The 13,133-nt window shown below is 45.5% G+C and overlaps 1 protein-coding gene across 1 annotated transcript in view; it reads left to right on the top strand.

Moving 5' to 3' along the window:
* Nucleotides 1-11,589: 11,589 nt before the first annotated feature.
* Nucleotides 11,590-13,133, top strand: part of LOC147019831 (sphingolipid delta(4)-desaturase/C4-monooxygenase DES2-like) — a 32,845-nt gene continuing 31,301 nt past the window's right edge. Inside the window, exon 1 of the mRNA XM_085894597.1 lies at nucleotides 11,590-11,722. The gene's annotated coding sequence lies outside the window, so the exon portion shown is untranslated. The remainder of the gene's footprint in view (nucleotides 11,723-13,133) is intronic.

Here is a 13,133-nt window from a genome sequence, read left to right on the forward strand (position 1 = left end):
AGAGACGAACCCTGTATTCATCTCCTGCACGGAGAATTGAATGGTCTTCTGAAAGATATCTTCGTACGGTTTTTGAAACCATCGGTGTCATCGGTTGCTCTGGTAAATGTACCCTTCTCTGACAGAAATCATCAGAAGAATGATGAGGACCTCATGATTGGGAACGATGCCAAACTGTATATAAGGGAACAAAGGAGTCTCAAGAAATCCACCTTCACTCTGAGTGAGTCAGACATCCAAGGTTTCTTCAGTGCAGTTCGCTCATATTATGTGAAAGCCTGCAATTACATCTTCAAAACCTGGCCGCTAGATGATGAATTAGCCAAGCATGCTCAGGTGCTGGATGTTAAGCTACACCAAGAAGTGGGGTTTGACTGTGTTGAGTTTTTCATTAAGAAATTCCCCTGTCTGTTCAGTGGTGGTGATAGTGACATAGACAGTCTTGAGAGTGAATTCGCTCACTACCAGGCAGACGCCTCCATAGCTACAATTGCTACTGAGACAGTGAGAGTGGATGAGCAGTGGCATCGGTTTCACAGCTCACAGATCCCTGCACTGGTGCCAAGAAGTATCCTAATTTGAGCAAAGTGATGAAGGCAATCTTGGTCATTCCTCATTCGAACGCATCATGTGAGCGGGCACTCAGTCTTGTACGGAAGAATCATACTGAATTTCGTCCCAATTTGAGTGTCAAAACCCTGGAAGCTCTCTTAATTGAAAAACTAGCTCATAGCACCCCTTGCTACCAGAGAGAATACAGCAAAGACATCATCAGAAGGGCTAAAAGAGCCACACAGCTGTCACTCAGCAAAGCTGCCATGGAAAAAGCAAGCAGCAGTAGTACCAGCCAGTAAGGTAAGAAAAATATTGCTTCTTTTGTGCTTTTTGTTAATCTTTGATTGTCCCCTAACTTACTAATATTAACATACATGTAACATTAAAAAGTGCACAATTTTCCCCTTTTTTTGTTCAAAAAGTGGGAATTCTTAACATGTGAAATGCTCCAAAATAGGGCTCAGAGGGCACTAGAGAGCGTCTAGAACCCCAGAGCTTCCAGGGCCCTAAGGCGGGCCCTGGACCCCGCCGCAAGGGTCGAGCGCTCCGCGCTCGAGATGTGCGCTTCGCGCACATTATTTGGTGTCGGTTGCTATATCCTCCCTAATTCTGATTTCCAAAAGTTGGCATCTCTGGGTATATCACAGGCGCTACCGTACCAGCCTTAACACTTACTGACTCACACCTAATTAACCTAACGAAATAAAGTAGGAGGGGCAATGGGCAGCGAGTCGCAGCTAACTTCCCTATCCTGCTTAATGTACTACCCCCTTATGGCCTTATCCTCACCTAAACAATCATTGTTTTTTTTGTTTTTTTTAAATTTATCACATGAGAGCACTGAGCGCAGTTGCACTCCATCCTCCGGATCATCGCTCTTGCCCAGCACTCTTCCAGTGATCTGGGGAGGGGAAACAAAAGGTTCCACAAAAACACAACACTTATACTTTATATTCCTACTCTAAGCCTTAACGACACTATTCACAGGATATTTACACTTGACCGCCTCCCCCAGTGGATGCTAATAGACCCAGAGTTACCTGGGGAGCCAATTTTCAAATTTGCTTGCCCCAAAATTATGCGGACATCATGCCCTTGCTGCACCTGTCAAGTTGTGCGGGATCGGGTGGGACTCACACATCTTCACAACACTCACACCATGGTCATCATCACATTTCTAGGTCATGGTCCTCATTTTAATCATGCAGGCTGAATCCCATCGTGGCCGTGGGGTGGGTTACCACAAGATGATGGGGGCATCTCAGGTGCAACCATGCCCACAGGTAAGCTTTCGTCCAACCCGGACGTTTCTCCGCCCCGCTCCCTTTGATTCCCTCCCCCCTGGTAGCCATCAGCTCTAATCCCGTACAACACTCTGGAAGGGGTCTCACTGGCTCCTCTGGCCTTCCTGGGTCGCCAAGGTCCTACCCGCCTTGGTCGCCCAACCAGACCCTCTCCCAGTTGCCTCCAGACACTGTCACCATTAGCCACCAGGTGGTGAATCTCCTTGAAGGGGGTCGCAATTCACGCTCACCGTGAGCTTCAGCAATCCCTGTGGACAAGCACATCATCCCCACCCACAAAACCCACATGACTCTCCCACCCCATCGGCCTTACATGTGACACCTGCATTTCTAACACTTCACCGACCATGACCTTCCCTGTTACCACACCATGTCCAATGAAAAAAACAACGTGTGCACCATACATTTCACTTCTTCACTTAAAACAACTCACACAGCACTTCTCACCCGATCCACGCACCAGCCATTGGACAGCCACTCGTGCCCGCTTTGTTTCCAATTATCCACTGTCCCGATTGTCACTCTAAAACCCAGCAGAACTTACAAACCCATGCCAATTTTCCCACAATTAATTTTTTTTTTTCACCAAAGGAGGGCAATTCGCCACAATCTCACCAGCCGTGCATGGCCCTATATGCTCAGCCCGATCTAGTTTTCCCGACCCCCGACAGTGATCTCCGGACCCGACCTATGAAAGGGCATCTCGGATCGACCTGGCGGTTCAGCAGGAGGATTCATCCTCTGTAATATTTGGGTAATGCCAATTTCTCCCAGCCCCCCTCCCTGATCCTGAATCTCCGCCTGTCGGATCGTCACCGATGGCCTCTCTGGAACCCGACCCGGCCGACTCCACGAGGCCAGCCTGGCCGCGCACTCGGCCGCTCGGTGAACGGTGGGTGGATCCTGTAGCTCCACTAGCGCTCGGACCTCAGGGTCAGGAAGAGCAGCTAAAAATTTCTCTAGTGCCAGTCTGTCCCATGCCTCCACTGTAAGGTCCCGATACACGATCCTGACTGATTGGTAAATGTCCTGTGCCAGCTCCTGCACTGTCTCACCCGGCTTTAATCTGCGGTGCTGGAGCTGGGCCCGCACCAGATCACAGTTTGCCGCGAACCCAAACTGACGGCTCAATGCCTCGCAAATGTGGGAGCTGGTCAACATCCCCTCCGCGATCACGTTTAACACGTCTGCGGCTGGTCCCCGCAACGTTGCCACCAAATTCCCTGTACGTTCCGGCTCATTCCACCCGTTTAGTCGGGAAATACACTCAAATTGCGTCAGAAAAGCTTCAACGCTCCCTGACCCGTCAAAATTTACCAGGGGGATCACTTTTACGGTGGCCCGCTTCTCAGTTTCTCCCTTGTCCGAATCCAGCCCAGGGATCAAACACCCTTGTGGCTGCGTATCCAATTTCGGAGCCCAGTGTGGCCAAAGATGTTTTGTGATGAGGGTCTCATGGGTCAATTTTGCCTCCTGTTCCAAACGTTGAATGGACCGATTCACCTCTTCCCGCAGGATCTTCTGGGCCCGCACAACCTCCTCCAAGGCTCCGTCGCGAGTTTGTAGCTGCTCCTCAACCAACCCGGACACTCCACTTACAAAAGACGGCTCTACCAGGCCTTTATCCAAGACTTCATCTTGGCTCATAATTTTATCTTGTTCGTCCAAACGAGCCTCCAATCCTTTTACCTCCTCTGCCAAATTCATCCCTTGCTTCCTCAGCTCTCCCCACTCTTCAACTTGCAGCTGCATACGAGCATCCACACAGGCACGATGACGTTCCAGGCTTTCATCCACTTTATCAACCCGAATGTTCGTTGCATCAATTTTATCTACCAATTTTTTCCGTATATTTTCCCCCTCCAATGTAATTTCTACCTTTGTTTCCTCCAATCTATCCTCGAATTTACTTTGTATTTCTCCCAATTTAACATCCACACACTCCTGCATCTCAGTTTTCATTTTCTCCATCTTTTCCCCCAATTCATCCCTCATTAAATCAATCCGTGCACCCAACTGTACCCCCATTACCCCCAATTGATCTGTCATTTCTGCCCTCTGTGTCACGAATTGATTTTCCATTTGTACCGTCATTTCTGCCCTCTGTGCCGTCATTTCTGCCCTCTGTGTCACGAATTGATTTTCCATTTGTGCCGTCATTTCTGCCCTCTGTGTCACGAATTGATTTTCCATTTGTGCCGTCATTTCTGCCCTCTGTGTCACGAATTGATTTGCCATTTGTACCGTCATGTCCCCTATTAAATGTTCCAACAGTGTCTGGATCGTCATCGCACCGGTTTCCGGCACTGCCGGCCCCGTTACGGGCGATGAAGCACGGTCCACGCTCGGAATGGGGGAGGTTCCAACCCCACCCCCGTCTCTCCCCTCTTCCCCCGACTCGCTGCCAGACACGTGGCCTTCCTCCTCAAACATCTGCACATCCGCCATGGTGCAGAAGTCCCGCTTGCCGCCAATTAATTTAAATTTGAAAAATCCCGCCAAAATTTTCCCGCACTCGCGCGCTTTCCTGTAGTAATTTTATATTCCAATTCGTGGCGAGATTTTAATCTTGGTATATTCTCCCGATACCAAATATAATTTAGAGGGGTTCGAACATCCAACACCCTGACACCAATGTGACGTCCACGGGACTTGAACAGTCCCGCCAACGTAGAATAAGCCGAAACGATGGAGGCGGTTTATTTATTTATAACCCAAACATGGCGGTTCTAATCGCTCTACCGCAAACGGGACGAGGAAGGTGGCACGAGTCACTTTTCACTGAGTTAATGATGTTTATTTGTTTTTATTATCACCAGAAATAACAAGACTCGGCAAGAAGAGGGATCCGGGGCGATTCGACGGGATGGTGTGGGATCGGGCGAGGGGAAAAACACAGACAATTCCAATGAGTATACAGTTCTCAATCCCTCAAAGGCGCCAAGCACACACACACACACACACACACAAAACGTAGCTATTTTTGGTGGTCAGGCTGGACCGTGGTGTGGACGCAACTGTCCCTGGATCGGCGTCGGACGAGCCGGCCTTGCTCTCGTCGGGGGGGGGGGCAGGAGAAACCGTGGTGCTGTCGACCTCCTGGTCTTGGCCCAAGTCCGCTCACAGCCGCCAGGGAACCAGTTCTGGCGCCAAGTTGCGAGCAGGAGAGGGAGGCAGGTCCGCCCGCCGTTCGACCCCGTACTCCGAGTCAGCAGAACCCCAGAGCTAACCAAGGTGAGGCACGAGGCTCAGCAAGGCTCCAAGACACGATCAAGAACACGATCGACTCAGCACAACAACAAGGACGCTCTCTGCCGCCACAGGGAACCACACCAAAAAAACACGATCTTTTTGGTTGTAATCTTCTTCCTCTTCCTTTTTGACCCCAAACAGAACCTTTTTATCCTTGGTCCTCGTCACTTCCAATCGAGCCGTTTATTGGCCCACCGCCATCGCCTTCTGCCAATCGTGATCACGGGGCGGAGCCATCCGCTGCACTGTCCTGTGACGTCACGGCCAGTCTCCAGAGAATACCAAAAGGGGTTTACGCAGACACACTTACCCTATCCCATGTCCCTATCTAATTACGTGACAATTATCATTCCCCCCCTTGAAGAAATGAACATTTACTAGACAACTTATCACCACTGAATTGCTACTTATTACATTGAGATCCTGGTAAATTCGAACAGCATGGCATACCTAATTAAACATCCTAATTACCCTTTGAATGCATACCCCCACCCCCTCAAACGTAACAATATCCATCAGCGAGGTCATGGTGCACCAAATTATCTGGAGAGGCATTGGCCATCAAAGCTCTTGCTTTCTCACCAGCAAATGCTAACCTGGCAAAGGACAATTTGAGGTCCTTCCACAAATCTCACAATAGATGTGTCCATTTTCAGATGATTATGAAAACGTCAGCTGAAAAAAATATATCTGAAGGCTCAACTCTGCAATGCTTCTCCTTCTTCTAAGTCCAACTGGCACCTTGAAAAGTGAGGATCTTGTGTGTGCTCCCCCCCCCATCCCTTCTCTCATCTTAAATGGCAGAACAGCTCATTGCACTTGAGACAAGGCTTATACCCAACCCATTACTCCCAGTCCTCATCTTATTCCCACGTACCCAATACTTCCTGGTCATTGTGACATTTTCACTCAAGAAAATAAAGAAAGTTCTACCCAGGTTTTAATGTGCGTCATTCAGGTCAGTTGAGGTGTGGGGGCATGCACCAGAGCAGCGCGTCGCTGCGTCCACTTTCCACCGGTAACCAGGGGCCTCTGTCTGGCCATCCCCCAGGCAGATGCCTGGCCCATCCCCATCTGCTTGAGATGCCGATCAAGCTGCTGCAACCACGAGGCACGTGGTCAGCCCACTGGCCTCCTCCATTCACGAGACTCCCTCGCTGAGAGAATCAGGTGAGCAGGATCAGCATCAGGAAAATGAGCCACATGTCCATACAGCCGCAGCTGACACTCACAGACTATGCAGGTAAAAAAATCTCATTTGAGTCTCTCTCAGCAACCGCTCGTTGGACACAACGTCTGACCAGCGATAGCCAAGGATACTCCGAAGACACCTGGTACCAAAGGAATTAAGCCTCCATCTCAGATACCTGGTGAGATTCCAAGTCACACATCATATGGAGCAAGACTGGAAGCACCAATGATCCCATGTGTGGCTCTCAACAAAATCCTTTCATCTCCTCTCCCTCTCAAGGCTGGAGTACCCCAAGGCAGTGTTCTTGGCCCCATATTATTCCTAATCTTCATCAATGATCTTTCTGATTCTGGAAAATCCTTTTCATCTCTTTGCTGATGATTCCACTCTCTGCCATAACATTCATCATCCTTTTGACACAGGCAGTAGCCTCTTCCTTCTCTCTTCAGACCTTGATAAAAGCAGAAACTGGTCAAGCACTTGAAGTATGTATTTTAACCCTGAGAAATCCTGCACACTCACTCTCTCTCTCTACGAAAAGACAAAACCACAAACCCTCCTATCTACTTTCTCAACAACCCTATCTCAGAAATTCAGGCACTTCTACTCTTTGGTCTCACTCTCAGCCATGATCTTTCTTGGGCATGCCACATTTCAAGGTTGGCCGCTAAAGCCAGATGCCGACTGCACATCCTCCGTCATGCGAAGTCCTTCCTTGGCACACCTGAGCTACTATCCACAAACAAGGATTTCATCCTCAGCTTGATGGAGTGCTGATCTCAACTCTGTGCTGGCCACCCTGTCTCACACCTTTCTCAGCTTGACACCATGGAAAGCAAGGCTTTCAAGATCAATGGTATCTCTCGTAATGAAGCTGAGTCGATTGGGCCGATCACTTCACCATCGCCGACAGGTCGGTGGACTCTGTCTTCCACCTCCTTTCTGGTCTTGCATCCTCTGCCCTCTCTGTGCTTTGTCCCCCCCCCCCCCAGGTATCTGCAGAATGCATGGTGTCGCCAAGCATCCTCCTCCTCGTGAAACTGCCAAAATCCGGAAATATTTCTCCCTCCACTCATTTGTTCCTCTTTTTCCCACCTGTAGAACCAACTTCCATACTCTTTCATCGAATTGTTCCCGACAGGTCTTCAAGACAGCTGTTCACCACCATCTCAATTTTGCTTCTGTATCCGTCATGTCCACCCTTTACGGTCTTCCCAACACCTCATCATATCCTGCTTCCTTGTTTGTTCATCTCCGTATATTTTCTCCCTCCGCCTTGCTGTTAGCATTTCCCCCTTCGCCTGCTTGCTGTTCCTTTTGTTATGTTACGTCCTGATCCATTCTGTGGTCTTGCTCTTCCATGAGCCTTAACTATGTGTTGAAATAAAAACTAGAAAGGCATTTTTTGACATCACGACGTCATCATATATGCCTCCACACACACTATTACATCATTTAGTAATTGCACATACTTGTACAAAGTTTGATTTTAATTCCTGAACCCAGATTCATAACATTAAATAATTCTGCTGTCAGAGCATGTGTCCGATCAGGTTGAAATTTAAATTACATATTCCCCATGACGACGACATCATATTCGTGACGATTCACTTAGAATGATGAAGCAGTTCAATACAAAGTATTTAAAAAATATTTTTGTTCAATCCAATATGGCTGCCAGACTGGGTGACCTATCAATTTATTCATGAACATCCTGGTATCCCCAAGGCTTGGGGAACATGTGGGTGAAGTTTCCCCTCAATCTGTTAAACCATTGTGGAGAAGAAGATTTTTTAATGTATATTCTTCATGTTGCTGCCAAACGATGCGGTGCCCCATTTAGCATGCATGTGGATAACCTATGATGTCGTATATGGAGAACTTTTTGTTCCTCATGGATCGGTGATCATACGTGTAAAGTTTCGCCTCAATCTGTTCAGCCGTTATGGAGAAGATTTTTGAAGGTTTTTATGCTAAAAACAATATGGCTGCCAAACAACGTGACCGATGACATCTTCATTATTTTTCCCCATACAACTTAGCCCGAGATGACTCTTAAAAATTTTCATTCTGATCGGATAAAACGTTCAACGTATGCAAATATGACAAAAGGAAGCCACCTGTGACATCATAAAAAAAAACATCACACTTGTTTCCCATGGCGAGTACTTGATGTGTGTCAAGTTTTAATTTTTGCCACGAGGCGGTTTCAACTCTGTGCTGGCAACCCTGTCTCGCACCTTTCTCAATTTGTACATACAGACGTACAAGCTTTCTCTCACACCTTTACGTACAGACGGACAACCCGTAAACATAATGCCTCCAGTGACTTTGTCAGCGAAGGCATAAAAATCCACCTGTTGTGTGACTCATTCGGGTCAGGTACCCTTCAATGTCTCCTGAGGTTCCACAATCTCTGCTCCACATATTTTATACAAATGAATAATTCTGAAGGTGAATGCGTTGCTGATGAAGTTGTTTGCGTGTTGAGTAATGTGCGTCGTCATACCTTTGAAGGAAAGATCGTGGAGATTGCATCCCAAAGGCAATCCCAAAATCCCCATGGCTTCTGTGGGAAAGACAGAGGGACACCAAGGATCGAGAATTATATGAAGTGTTTTTGGTGAATTGCTTGCACTCGTCTCCAGCCCCTCAGACAAGGTCGGAATCGAGGGACGTAAAAATGAGCTCTAACCGACCGACCGATCATCCGTCCATGGACTATTGTGTACACAATATCTCAAAAGTAATTGAACATTAAGCTTTCATATTACAGATATCTATTACACATTAAACTAGAACGGGCACTCAGTAGAGTGCATACCTTTGCCAACGCTACATTTCCCCCCCCCCCCGCCCCCAGAAACCGTTGATTGTGAGGGTATTTAATCCCATACCACATCTGCCATCTCATATGTGTTATGATGGCTTGACCGGATAGGAATTCGGATAAGAATTGACCGTGTTATGACTAAAACCGCACATTTTGCAATGTCTTAACCCCCCATGACCTTTGACTCCCAACCGTTAATAAGGGTTATTACGTCATTGTGTCATGTCACATATCACAAGATGGGGCATTGAATTCTGAACATTTTGGCATTAGTTGCATGCAAATTGGATACAAATTGACCGCGCTATGGTAAAAAGACGATTTTGACCTTTTCATGACCTTGACCTTGATCTTTGACACGATCGCTCCCAAAATCGAATCAAATGGTCCTCGGATAATAACCAATCATCCCACCAAATTTGCTGCGATTCAGTTCAATACTTTTGGAGTTATGCGAATAACAAACAAACAAATAAACCAATGTCACCCGCAGGGTGACCTGTATCTTGCCAAAAGGTGACCACGTGTGACTTCTTTAAGGTCATACTGAGGTGAACAGAGCTGCTATCCACCAGGAGCGACTCCTTGAGGAATATCTGCCTACGAGAGATTCCGATGAGAATCGTTCTACAAAGTAACCATGAAAAATATGCTTTTTCCTCATAACGTCACCAAATGATGTCATAATGTCTCAAGCTTGACATATCTAGAAAGCACTCATCGAGGTGTTCAATTTGAGGTGCTACACGATATGGTTCCTAAAACTTGAAAATTTGACCTTGGGGTCAAATACGTTTGACCTGAGGCGCTAACCATGAAGGTCAAGGCCAATCGCCACCAAAAATTAATCAGCTGAGCGCCAGACCATGAACTATATTCCCATGAAGTTTGAAGACGATCCGATCAAAATTACTCAAAAAATAAGGGTTTCGTCGACTCCCCTGATTTGCGACAAAGTGACCTTGACCTTTGACCTTGACTTTCAAAATTTTGTGCACTGAAAGGGACCTCTATAGGCCTCTGATATGCGAAGTTACAAAAATTTCCGATGATAACTGTGCTCTGCAGAATTTTTTATACGTGATTACAGACAAAAAAAAAAACAAAAAACATACAAGCTGATTAACATATCTTGCAAAACTTCGTTTTGGCAAGATAACAAACACACATATTCACAAATAAATAAATAAATAAAACATAACCTTTGCAACAAAGTTTATGAAGGTAATTATTTCAACCTAATTAGATCAATGTGTGATTGGCTGAATTCTGTTCCCATGGCAACCATCTCATTAACTTGCCTTGTGTACCCGATATTTCAAAACCTTTCAATATTGAACTTTCATATTACACAGATATGTTCCTGTTAACACCCATAAAACGGGACCCAGAGTATCAGCTCCTTGTTGAGGCTGCAGAGATTCGGACCCACCAAGGTACCTTTATGTTTCCTTGTACCCTCCTGAGGGTAACCTTCCTCGAGGTCTCGGGGTGCACGACCTTTATCATGGAATGTCTTGATATTACACTCAGGCGATTAACATGAGATGTTGAAAGAGATGTGAATAGCAGTCAGACAAGATCAAAGAAAAGAGTATTAGTATATACTCCCTCACTGACACTGCAGCAGAATGAAGGGAAATGAGACAACGATCACGTGACATCTTACTCGTGACCCATTAATTAATTGTGAAGAATTTGCTGAAGGAAACACGAAATGGCGGACTTTGATCATTTCGTTCATTATTTATTAATACCAATTCTCACACGATATTTAAGTCGAGGAAGACTCTCTGTAGACGTACATCGGTCTTTTAACATTTCCGTGATTTAAATTATTTATTTGACGTGAACAAAAACAGCACTGAACACATTTTTAACCCCCACCCACCACGACCCCCTCCACCACCTACACCCTCCAATTCCAATCCTCTGGTGTTAGAATCCTTCAAACCCTCCCATCCCCGAATCGTTTTCTCCTCACAAACTTCTTCCCTTCTCTTCCCATTCCTTTCATCTCCCTCTCCCCCATCTGATCTCTCTCACCTCAGTAATAATCTTGTTAAATTTGCGTATGTAATACATACACGGTACAGTCACCCTTTCCACGTTGAATCGGGGTTCGTGGAAGCACGAAATCATCTCCTGAAGCCCCACGGTGACCTGCTGGAATCCCTACAAATTGGTGCTTCTGATAAAAGGGGCCACGACCCGGTGACCACGTCATGGCGTCGGTGTGGTGAATGTGAAATTCACATGTGAAGGAAGGACCGTCGATCGCGACAAAACCCGCCGCGGTGGTCGCTTGTTGGGAGAAAACGGATCAAACAGAGCAAATGGATTGTAAGCACGGAATTCTTATAATAACCTGGACCAGCAACGGCCTCTGTCGACTGAAGTCGCCATGTTGCGTTGCCAATCCGAATTCATAGATTGAATATATTAATCTGTGTCGAATTTCTCGCTGGAAACAACATTTTTGTCCAGCTTAATAAGAAGAACAGGATTTTCATTTCACTAACAACAGTCTCCACCGCCCATTATCACTACCAAGCTAATATAAGCTCTGCAGCACGAATCAATAAGGTGAGTGAGTACGAGGTGTCACAATTCTTATGAATGATTATCATATCATATCATATCATATGGTCTGATGATAATCAGTGTAATGTGTTGATGATAATCAATGTAATGTGTATAGTTAACCCCCTATGGCCTATAATATTTGTATTATTATAGGCCACAAGGCGGTAGCTTTCAGCTACCCCCTATAATAATAGGCCTTATAGCCTATAATTAATGATATATTGACCAATCATCAAAACATTGAACAGATATCGGACAACCTTAATAAATATGATCTATAATCTACAGACTAACCTATGGCCTCCTATTAATATGTGTATATTATAGAGGGTAGCTTTCTGTAGTAGGTCGAAGCATATTGAACTAGTACCAGACTCATTAATGTTTTCATGATTGATCAATATATTATAGGCCATTGTGAGTAGCTTAAAACTACCCTGTATGGCCTATAATATATTGATCAATCATGAAAACATTGAACAGACATTGGACAACCTTAATAAACATGATCTATAATCTACACACTAATGAGACTGGTTTAATATGCATTAACCTATAGAAGACGATCAACTATTGTCATCGCAGTCGGTTGAAACATAAGATTTGTCGAAACCTAGGAGAAACACTTCAATGCAAATGGTTAGTAAACTATTGATGTGCAAATAGGATCAGTTTGCTGAATTTTTTTCCTGATGGGTTTATCTTTCAATCCAGTGTTCATGGTTCGAACAACATGGTGGAGACGAATCTTTTTGTATAGCACTCACAGATGTGCTGTATGAGAGAAAAGATTGAATTCTCGACGCCTGGAAAACTCATTTCCGGCGTATTCCTGGATAATATAGTTTTTTCACATTTTCTTTCAAATTATCGACTGTACTTTGCCATCATTTAGATTGTTATACTGGCGTTTAGCGTTTAAATTGTAACTTCTTAAAATAATACTCTAAAAATAGATTGACGATTGAAAGAGAAAAAAAAGCATCAATAATCGCATTCTTACCAATGAAAGATGCATGTGGAGCTCTTCCCAGACTTATTATTGCATCCGAACGCCACGCACTGTGGCATTTTTACGTTTATCGGTTCAAAATACTGGCAAAATAGTTAAAACTCTTAATGCATCTACAGGTTTTTTGAATTGCGCGCGACTCACGAGTGGCAACGCAACATGGCCGCTGAGCCACTTCCGGTGACTTCAGTTCTCACTGCTGCGAGTAGATGGCATTGCTGGTCCAGGTTATTATAAGAAGTCCGTGATTGTAAGATACTCAGAGCTCCATGTTGGGCCAACCGGAAAACCGGAAGTCCCGTTTATTTAGGGGTCACAGAGCACAACCAACAACAACCAGAAATCAACATATATTACATCTCCCCCTTCAGGGTGGCAAAAGCAGTGACCAAAGTTATA

The sequence above is a fragment of the Eptatretus burgeri genome, chromosome 9 (genome assembly GCF_056783735.1).
Source record: "Eptatretus burgeri isolate ZD-2024b chromosome 9, Ebu_testis_v1, whole genome shotgun sequence".
Classification (NCBI taxonomy): domain Eukaryota; kingdom Metazoa; phylum Chordata; class Myxini; order Myxiniformes; family Myxinidae; genus Eptatretus; species Eptatretus burgeri.